Raw genomic sequence first — 11,881 nt, forward strand, 5'->3', positions numbered from 1 at the left:
TTAGAATAGGTGTGATGTACTCAGTGTGAAACTTTATCTGCTATGATGGTTTTCTTGTGATTTATGCATGATGAGTATTGCTTGATGATGCTTGGATATTGACTGATGTCGGGATTATGCACTATATGCTGATATACAGGTGGTTGTTCACAAGCTATGTGAACAGATGCATGATGTTGTGATTGTGATTATGATGCTAAGCAGAATGTGTATGTGGAATGTTGAATGAGCATATGTGTGATGTTTTGAACTCGAGAGTTTTTGTGATTTAATGCTATTACATTGAAAGCATGAATTACTTTGCCCAGTTTTTATGATTTAATCACTTGCTTGTATGTGTCATATGATTAAGGCCATTTGTTTGTAACCCTTTATTAGCCAAATGCATTATTTTAGCCCAATAAAAGAGAGCACAATGTGTCTATCCTTTGAACCTTTAGCCTTAAATATGATGTGAAAACCCTTTTTGAAAATCTTTACCTTGAGTTGAGTTGAGAATATCTTGTGGTATTAATAAAGGTTCAAGTTTGGGCTTGTTGGGAAGTCTAACAAGGGAATATAAAAGGCATTGAGCTAAGCACATGAAAAGAAAAATAAAAAGGAAAGAAAAGAAAGAAAAAGAAAAACTCAGTGCAAAAGAAAGTTGGGAAGAAGTAAGAATGATTGTGTTTAAATGATGATTTACTTGACTCAAGGATTTTGTGATCTAGAAAAACTAATTTTCTTGTTAGCCCAGCCACATTATAAGCCATAGAAAAGTCCTTATGATGACACTTACTTATGAATGTGTTTAACTGTGGTTAAATGAAAGGCAAAGTTAATTCATGTGACACTGTGATAGTAGAATGAATGAGTGACCTCTTATACACTTGTGTGTTTGAGTGAAACACTTTTTCTGGTGAGGACAAATTCCATGAGCACATAATTTCATCTATGCTTAGTAGATTGATCATTCATGTCAATAGCATTTGTTGGATATTATGGGATTATGTGAACACTAAAGCAGTGTGCATCTTAACTAAATTATTTGTGATGAGCTGATTTGAGAATTTACTTGTCTTGAGAAAATAAGTTTTGACTGTGGTGAAGCATTGTATGGATTGGTGGAAGATTGAGTTGCATCTTGTTTGCTTGAGGACAAGCAAAGTTCTAAGTTTGAGGTTGTGATAATAGTTGAAAAACTATTTTTTTTATACTTACATTTGACCTTAAAGACAACCTTTATGACTTAGAAACTAGCTTGGAATCATGTTTTTGTTGAAGTTTTGGAAATAAGATAGTTGGACAGGTTTTATGCTTGATTTCCTTGTTTTTACAGGTTTTTTGAGATGAATTGAGTGAAAGAAGTGAAGGAGCTAGGATTTGGATTCAGAAAAGGGAGAAAAAGTGCATAAAAGGAAGAAGCTGCAAGTACCGCTCAGCGCCATTTACCGCTGAGCGGCACTTTGAAGACCCGCAGTCATCGTTGAGGGGCAAAACTGTAGTTGTGGGACAGAATAGCAGTCACGCACTTACCGTTGAGCAGTATTTACCGCTGAGCGGCATTCTTATGGGCTTGAGCTTACTTTTTTGTAATTTTTAGAATACTATATAAGGTTTTTGTTAACCTAGGTCAAGCATCTTCGGCTGGAACGAAGCAGAAACACATTTTTTTCACCCCTTGGAGTAGGATTTTGGATGCTACAGCTCCTTTCTCACCTTTCTAGGGTTTTATCTTTCACTCTTTCATTGTATTTCATCTAGTTTCACCTTGAATATGGTGAACTAAACTTTTATTGTTGTTGGGGAATCAATGTAATCCTTTGAAGCTCTCATGAATTGAATTTGTTCTTCAAGATCTTTTAAAGATACATGCTTTCTTTCATTAATTGTTGAGGTTTTTTCTCTTTGCTCTAAGCATGCATTGTTTAACTCATTCAATGTTATGATTATTGATTTTGTCGATATGGACACATATGGGGAAATCTAGATCTGTGGGATCTCTCCCAATAGTACCTAGACATAGGAGTATGATGGTTGGTTGCCTTTAAGCTTCTGTGCTTTATAATGCATCAGTAATTGCTAGGGAGACAAGACATTGTAAACTAGTGATTATGATTAGGCTTTTTTCGCCGAGACATCGGGTTTAATGTAATTTAGAAAGTGGCATTAAAAATTAATGAAGAAAGATGAATTCTAGAATACATGAGAGTGGATAGAAAGAAATTGATAAACCCCAACAACATATTCATTCATATATTTCATACCACGTGTTTTGTTTCTTCTTGCTCATTGATCAATTCATGCATTCATATTTACTCTTTAGTATTTTGCATTTAAACCTACAATATTTTGGTCACATGTCTTAGATAATCAACCAATCACATAACTGTGTAGGTCGTGAGTCCTTTGGGAGAACGATACTTGGTCTTACCAGTTTTATTACTTGATACGATTCGGTTACACTTAAACAACGTCTTTTGCAAAATAACACTACAACTGCCCTGTACTCTAATTGTTTCCTCATCTAAATATTTCTTCTTTTTGAGGAACTTCTTCAAAAATTTTGCATACAAAGGGACTTGGTGCAATGCCTCAGTCAATGGAATAGTAATCCCCAATTTCTTGAAAATCTTCATGAAACACCCTAATTGTATCTCTTTTTCCTTTCTAGAATAATCTTTTAGGTAAGGAAGAGATTTCTTAATTTTTCTCTCTTTTCTCTCGCCCTCTTCTTCTTCTTTTCTTTCTCCCTTTTCTTTCTTCTTTTTCTTCCTCTCAATCTTACTTTTTCTCTCTTCAATTTCTTCTTCTTTTTCACTCAACTCAACTTTTTCTCTTCTCTCAGTATTTCTCTCTTCTAACCTCTCACTACTTATGCTCATAATAGCATTACACTCCTCTTTAGGGTTAACTTCAGTATTAGCCCCAAACTGCTTTTCAAATTTCTCCTCCAACTTCTTAGCCAGTTGGCCAACTTGTATCTCCAAATTCCTTATGGCAGTGATAACAGTTGAAAAACTGTTATTTTCATGCTTAAAATTGACACTAAAAGCAACCTTTACACTTAGAAACTAGCTTGAAATCATGCTTTTCTTCATATTTTCAGAAATAAGAGAGCTGGACAGGTTTATGCTTGATTTCAGTGTTTTTGTGCAGGTTTTAAGGTGAATTTGGTGAAAGAAGTGAAGAAGGAGAGATATGGAATCAGAAAAGACATCAAAAAGTGCAAAAGGAGAAGCCGAAGTCACCGCTCAGCGGCAGTTTACCGCTGAGCGGCACTCAGGAGCTCACGGGAGGTCCGCTGAGGGGCAAAATGGCCGCTGAGGGGAAGAAACGTCTCACGCACTTACCGCTGAGCGGTACTTTACCGCTGAGCGGTACTTTTATGGGCTTGGACCTAAATTTCTGTAATTTACGAATAATATATAAGCTTTAGGGTTTCCTAGGGTTAGGTATCTTTGGCTGGAACGAAGCAAACACTCTCTCTTCCACCCGTTTGAAGGAGGATCTTGGATGCTGAGGCTTCCTCTTCACCTTTTTAGGGTTTTATCTTTCATTCTTTCATTGTAATTCATCTAGGTTCACCATGAATATGGTGAACTAAACTCTGTATGTTTGTTGGGGAATCAATGTAATCTTTTGAAGCTCTCATATATGGAATCTGTTTTTACATCTTTTAATTAAGACTTATGCTTTCTTTCATCATTAGTTAGGGTTTTTCCTCTTTGCGTAATGCTTGCATTGTTTAACTCATTCGATGCATGATTATTGGTTTTGTCGATACGGGCGCGTACGGGGAAGTCTAGATCCGGGGAATTTCTCCCAATATTATATTGGTTGTCGTTAAGCTCCTGTAGTTATGAACTGATCATTAGGAATGCTAGGAATTGTATGAACTCGTGATTAGGGAGAAGCCTTCTTGAAAGGTACTTTAGAGAGTGGCATTAACAATGATGATTTGAATGTTGAATTCCTAAAATATATGAGAGTGGATAAGATGAAATTGACCCCCAACAACATATTCATACATATATTTCATTGAAAGTGTTTATCTTTTGCTTTTTGCCATTGATCAAAAACTTCATGCATACATATTTAATTTTCGTCTTTTGCATATAAAATCCAAATATTTCGTCTTTAAGTCTTAGCTAATCAAGAAACCATATAACTAAACTAGGCCGTGAGTCCTTTGGGAAGAACGATACTTGGTCTTACCAAGTTTATTACTTGAACGATTCGGTCATACTTGCCGATTGAAAAACAAGTTTGTGACATCATATTTTGGTGTTCATAAATTTGTCCATCAAGTTTTTGGCGCCGTTGCTGGGGACTCTGGTTTAACTTGTTAATTTGTGTGATTATTGATTATCTTTGACTTTTTTTTTATTTTTAATTTAAATTTCGAATTTTTTATTTTATTTTATTTTTCTGTTTATATTTTTCAGTTTGTATTTTATTTGATTTTATTTTATTTTTCTGTTTTCTGTTTTTCTGTTTTTATTTTCTGAATCTTATATCTTCTCTTATATCTTTTTGTGCTAACCAAATCTTTTCTAGGGTTTTAGTACACCTCACATCATTTGTTCAGGGTTTGTACACCCTCCAAGAGGTTAGTACACCTCACATCATTTGTTCAGGGTTTGTACACCCTCCACGAGGTTATGACACCTCATTCACTTCCATAGGGTTGCGACATTGTGTATGCAGGAAGCAATTCGAACTAGGAGCAAGAAAACAACAGAACCTCTGCTTGAAGGATTAGAAGACAGTAGACGGAGGAGAAGAATCAGAACATCTAGAGAACTTTTTCCTCCTCCGGAAACTCTGTTGCAACCATCACCACAAGGTTCTGACAATAGCACAGAAAATATGGAGAACAATAATATCAGAAGAACTCTTGCTAATTACACCAATATAGCTGGACCTCAGCATTTTAACAGCATAGCTAGACCTAGAGTCAATGCAGCCAATATGGAGGTCAAACCAGCATTGATCCAACTGGTGAAAAGCAATCAATTTAATGGGTTATCTCATGAAAGCCCATATGAGCACCTTACTACATTCAATGAAATTTGCAACACAGTCAAAATTAATGGGGTGCCAGATGAAGCGATCAAACTTAGTTTGTTTCCTTTCTCATTGGGAGGCAATGCTAAGCTTTGGTTGAATTCTTTTCCAGAAGGAAGTTTCACAGAGTGGGAAGCAGTGGTAACAAAGTTTTTGAACAAGTACTTTCCACAATCAAAGGTGACAAAAGGCAAGCAAGAGATATCTTCATTTAAGCAGGGCATGGAAGAATCATTGGGGCATGCATGGGATAGATACAAAAGTCTACTAAGAAAAACACCCACGCATGGCTTTGAAGAACAGGAAGTAGTCTTAATTTTCCTTGGAGGTCTTGGTTCACACACTAAGATGTTGCTTCATGCCTCAGCAGGAGGAAACATCAAATGGAAAACTCCAGAGGAAGCTATAGAAATCATTGACAACATGGCTACTAGTGACAACGAACTTAACATTGAAAGAGGAGATCTTAGTCAGAAGGAGTTGTTACAATCAAATGATGCTTTGCTTATTCAAAATAAAATTATCTCTCAACAGCTTGAAGAGGTAACTATGAAACTTTCTCAAATACCACAGGAAATACAACAGGTCTCAATGGTTCAAGTGCAACAACAAAAATGGCAAATGCAATGTACTCCAGTTGAGAAAACAACAAAACTTGAAGAGACTTTCCAAAGATTTTTGAAGACAAATGCGTCTTATTGTCAGAATGTGGATGCTGCATTTAAAAATATGGAGGTTTATGTTGAGAGAATAGTTGACGAGATGAAACATGATAATCTCAGAAAGGAATGTAAAACTGTTGTGACTAGAAGTGGTAGAGTGTTAGAGAAGAGACAAAAAGAAAGAGAGGAGAAAGAAAATGAGAGTGAGAGTGAAAAAGAAACATGTGAGTGGAAAGAAAGAGTTGAGAGAGAGAAACAGAAAAAAGAAGAAGAGGAGAGGAGAGAAAAAAGAGAGAGAGAAGAGAGAGAGGTGAGACAAAAAGAAAAAGAGTATGAAAAGTCACTTCCTTATCCAAAGAGTTATTCAAGGAAGGAGAAAGAAAAGCAGTTGGAAAGATTCATGGAGTTGTTTAAGAAGCTGGAGATCACTATACCATTTTCTGAAGCATTGCAACAGATGGCAGCATATGCAAAGTTTTTGAAGGAACTCCTCACAAAGAAACACAAGTACATTGAGAAGGAAACTATCAATATACAGGGTAACTGCAGTGCAATCATACAGAAACTACCTCCTAAACTTAAAGATCCAGGAAGCTTCACTATTCCATGCACCATAGGAGATGTGACAGTTGGAAGAGCATTGATTGATTTGGGAGCTAGCATTAATCTAATGCCGCTATCCATGTGCAGAACAATTCAGGGGCTGGAAATTAAACCAACCAGAATGGCTCTTCAATTGGCGGACAGGTCTCTTAAATATCCATATGGAGTGGTTGAAGATGTTCTAGTGAAGGTTGACAAATTTGTATTCCTAGTGGATTTTATTGTGATGGAGATGGAAGGAACTAGTGATGTTCCTCTTATTCTTGGGAGACCTTTTATGAAGACTGCTAGAGTTTTGATTGATGTAGAGAATGGTAAGCTTAAATTGAGAGTTGATGATGAAGAAGTTACTTTTGACGTATCCAAGGCCATGACATATCCAAATGATGACAAAGCATGTTTTCAATTTGATGAACTTGATGAAGTTTGTATGGTGCAAGAAAGGATGGTGCGAAATATTTCTCCATTGGAAAAAACTCTCATTGATGCATGTGAAGATTTAGATGAAGAAGAAGAGAAATTGATTGATGAATGTCTGATGGACTTGGAAACATTGAAAAAGAGTCCAGAGGAAGATCCAATATTCGAAATAATTGATAAGGAAGAAACAGTCAAAGCACAGACACCAGAATTAAAAAGATTGCCATCACATCTGAAATACGTGTTTCTAGAAGAAGATGGAACAAAGTCAGTCATCATCAATAACTCTTTATCTCTACAAGAAGAAGAGCAATTGATAGAAATTCTGAAAGCTAACAAAGAAGCAATTGGGTGGTCAATATCAGATCTTAAAGGTATTAGCCCAACTTACTGCATGCACAAAATTTTTATGGAAGAAGATTATAAACCAAGTGCTCAACCACAGAGAAGGTTAAATCCTGTTATGAAGGAGGTGGTCAGAAAAGAAGTGTTGAAACTACTAGAAGCTGGTATCATCTATCCAATCTCTGACAGTGAATGGGTGAGTCCAGTATAGGTGGTTCCAAAGAAAGGTGGGATGACAGTAATTTTTAATGATAAGAATGAACTTATTCCTACTCGGACAGTCACTGGTTGGCGTATGTGCATTGATTACAGGAAGCTGAATAAAGCTACTAGGAAAGATCATTTTCCTCTTCCTTTCATGGATCAGATGCTAGAAAGGTTATCAGGGCAGGCTTTCTATTGTTTTCTAGATGGATATTCTGGATATAATCAAATTGTGGTAGATCCAAAAGACCAGGAGAAGACGGCTTTTACTTATCCTTTTGGTATCTTTGCGTATAGAAAGATGCCTTTTGGATTATGTAATGCTCTAGCTACGTTTCAGAGGTGTATGCAAGCAATCTTTGCGGATCTCTTAGAAAAATGCATTGAAGTATTCATGGATGATTTCTCAGTGTTTGGAAATTCTTTCCAAAGATGTTTGGCTAATTTGAACACTGTCCTCAAAAGATGTGTTCAGACAAATCTGGTTTTGAATTGGGAGAAATGCCATTTCATGGTAACTGAAGGAATTGTATTGGGGCATAAAATCTCTGCTAAAGGAATTGAGGTAGACAAAGCTAAAGTAGAAGTCATTGAGAAACTACCTCCCCCAACAAATGTGAGACTGAAGGAAACAACCAGCTCTGCTGCAACTGAAGAAGCCATGGAACAGTCAAGAAAGCATGGTTCAGTGCTGGAAAAGTTGTAGTAGAGAAGGCTCTCTGTTTTGGCTGGACTGAGTGCAATGTTTGCAGCGGATTGAAGTGATTATGTGAAGTGAAATGGAAGTTGGCTTGAGGGAATGGTAGGCTATCTCAGGCGGCTTCCACAATGGAAGAAGATAGCAATGGAAGAGCAAGCAAGTAGAGAGGACTTTCGGATGAGAGAAAATTGCAAAGTGCAGAATTCATCTTCTATAATTTTCCAAAAGTGAAATACATGCTTATCTCAGGAGATTATATAGCTAAATCTCAAGTCCATGCAATGCCATACATGTGAGGTAAGTAGATCCACAAAATACGGATCAAGTCTATTAAAATGATGAGGGCCAATGAATGTTGCATAATCTGACAGGGTACGTCTACTATTATGCTCTTCAGCCATATTTTTTGTTTCCTGGTCAGATTAAGGTGAAGGCTGTTGAAGAGTCTTAGGAGAAGGGAAAAATTCTCTAGATGTCTTGTTCCTCCATTTTCTTCTACTATTGTCCCAACCTGTAAGAAGAGGTTTAGAAACTTTCGTGCTTCTAGTCCAAATTGTACCCTACATACACTAGAGAACAAAACACTAGAACACCCTATTAGCACCAACAAGTAAAAATAAAAATTAATAAAAACAAAAATTAAAAACAATAACAAAATAAAGTCTAATCGGTTAATAATCACACAAAAGTATAGTTTAAACCATGAGTCCCCGGCAACGGCGCCTAAAACTTGTTAAGACCTCGGCAAGTGTACCGAATCGTATCAAGTAATAATAAATGGTAAGACCAAGTATCGTTTTCCAAGAGACTCACGACATTAAATAGTCATGTAATTACATAACTAATTAAGACTTTGAAGAACAATTTAAGGTTTTTTAAATGTAACAGCAAGAAAGTAAATATGAATGCAATTTTGATCAATTGAAGAGAAACACAAAAGTGAATGATGATGTTTGTACTATGAGTTGAAGATGTTGTTGGGGTTTAGATTTCACCTAATCACTCCCAGGCATATAAGAATTATTCTTCTTTATTAAATGTCAATGTCACTTTCTAAATTACTTAGAACCCGTTGTCTCGGTGAAAGAAGCATACTCTTAATTACTAGACCACAATGTCTTACATCCCTAATAACTAATTTTGCATTACGAACGAAAGCTTAAGACAACCAAGCGTTCTATCCCTATGTCTAGGCAATAGTTCCCTTGGGAGAAATTCCCGAGTTCTAGGTTTCTAGGTATTTGTCAATAACAAAGAAAATCAAAAGTCATGCCATGAAGGAGTTAAACATAACAAGCATAGAGCAAAGGAGAATAACCCTAACAATTAATGAAAGAAGAATATATAAATCGGAATCAATTCAAATACATGAGAGTTTAGAGGTTACATCCTCCTCAACAACAAATGAATTTAGTTCTCCATTGTCATGGAGAAACTAGATGTACAATGGAATCAAAATGAAAGATAAACGCTAAAAACCGAAGAGGAGAGCTTCTGCATCCAATTCTGCCTCTAGAGAGTCGAACAAGTCTGAATTTGCGTCTCTTCTATCAAAAGATACCCCCTCTAGAACGTGCAAGTCCTTATATAAAGTTGAATTGGATCATGGGTGACCGTTGTCAGCGCTCAACGCCCCTACTTAGGGCGCCCAAGCGAGCTTATGAGAGAAATGGCGCTCAGCGCCCTAGGAGGGGCGTCCAGGCGTGAAGCGGTACTCGAAGTCTGGCGCTCGGTGCCCCTGAAAGGCACTCAGGCGTGGATGCGAGGCCTCTTGCGCTAAGGGCTCTAGAAAAGGACGGCTAGGCGCCCATGCGAGACATCCTACGCTGAGGGCCTCAGAAAGGGGCAACCAGGCGTCTTGCAACCTTTTGTAGCCTTCTTTTCTGATGTTTTTCTGTCCTTTCTGGATTCCAATTCCTTAGTACTTTAACTCCTCTTCTAAATCATTGCAACTTCCTACAAAATCAAAGGAATTTAGTGATAAAAATCATAAGTTTTAACCTCAACTCTCTTTATTCACAACTTAACTAGAAACAAGAGTTCAAGCAAGTTTCTAAGTCAAAAAGGGCTCATTTAGTATCAAAACTGAATCACAAATAATAGTGAAATCAACCGTTATCAACTATTCATTTTTTTAGTTTGTAAACATGAACTCTCTACAACTTCATTATTCGTAAAACTTATTAAGGTGTCAACTTTCAATGAAATGACTATGGATTTGTGCAACAAAAAGAACTTCCAAAACTCCTATACACTAATTTTTCCTCTCACAATTTCACCATGGTATATTACTCCATTCAAACATTTCATCTTCACTAAGTAATCAACACCAGAATTTTGTTTATCTGAAAAAAAAATATACTATTATGCGAAGCTCCTTTCTATGCATTGAACCACTACAATTACAACAAAGATATTTTACTAATTTTAGTTTACATTACTTGCGAAACAACATAAAAATTGAAACATCTTATCGTATTTATTTTAGATCTTACATACTCCATGCTCCAATTTGCAGCCTATCTTCCTCTTCAATCCCAAAAGGGGGAGAACCACCATGGATGAAGCAGGAAACCCAAGGATAGCCCGATTGACATCATTATCTTAGAGAGAAGAATAATAAAGATGATCGACTCTTCAGAAAATGTAAATAGAAATGGTGAAAATGGCGTTGAGCCCCACCCTTTTATGTAGCCGAAATGGGCGCTTAGATGAACAAATTCTTGCTATTGAAACAAGCAGGATTCAATGATCTATAGCTCACGACCTTTCGTTTCAACAAGCACACGAATGCTAAAATGCCACGTTCCCACTCCCGTCGATTATAACCTCCCTCAACCGATGAGTTACACAAAAATCCCATTATCTCCAAAATGTGCAGACTTGTTATCAATTAAACCCCTTTGCATATCAAGATACGCTTGGGCTTGGGGGTCTGTGTACCGTATGACCATCCGCTCAACTCAAGATTGGATAGTTCCATTAGTCAAAAGCACCTAAGGAATCAGTCCGTGAGGAAGATGTACTGAGCGATCAACCTTAAGTGAGAATTAAGACTAAGGATGATTATATTAAACCTACAATCATTACCAGTTAGGTCGTGATTAGGCCAACATTAATCTGAAACCCATTCCCAAATCTATAAATATAAGTTTCGGGTATTGTGATAGGTTAGTTACGTTTAATAAGCATTTATTGATAAACTTTTGAATCTATGCTAACTTTGGCATCCAAGTACCCTCTACAGATAATCTCCAAGTTTGATCGAATAACGATGAATGTGAAGTAAAGGACGAATGATGCATTATGTAAGGAAGTTAGACCAATCAATTAAGGACAGTTGACTTCGACTCCATGATAAAAAAAAATTTCAACTATATTATGTAATAAATTTCATGTTCAATAAATTTCTCTTACAATAAAACTTTTTATTTAGTTTCATTAACATTTTACATTCAATCAAAATTTAATTCAATTAAATTGGATTTAATATTTATACTTGCTTATAATAATTTCTTTAATAAAAAGCAAACTAAATCAAGTAAGAAACAACCTAATTGAATGCATCATATTTTAATAAAGTTAAAGAGTTTAATAGTCATAAAATTTAGACCGTCATTCAATCCACTTGAGTAATAAATTTTGACTTAAATGGAGGCAAATTAATTTTAATTTGATATATTTATTCCGTAATTTAAATAAATTTAGGCTGTATTAATCCAGTTTAAGAAAATAAAATTATAAGAAATTTAAAATAATATATATATATATATATATATATATATATATATTAAACTCAGATTTCAACTACAAACTCAAAAATATAACTCGAATTCTTTTATCTCTTTCTTCATTGGCACTGAATCAGACGACATTTCTTCATCTGCTCCCGTATAAC

This window comes from Vigna umbellata, chromosome 1 (assembly GCF_029865625.1).
Source record: "Vigna umbellata cultivar VRB3 chromosome 1, Vumbellata_1.0, whole genome shotgun sequence".
Classification (NCBI taxonomy): Eukaryota; Viridiplantae; Streptophyta; class Magnoliopsida; order Fabales; family Fabaceae; genus Vigna; species Vigna umbellata.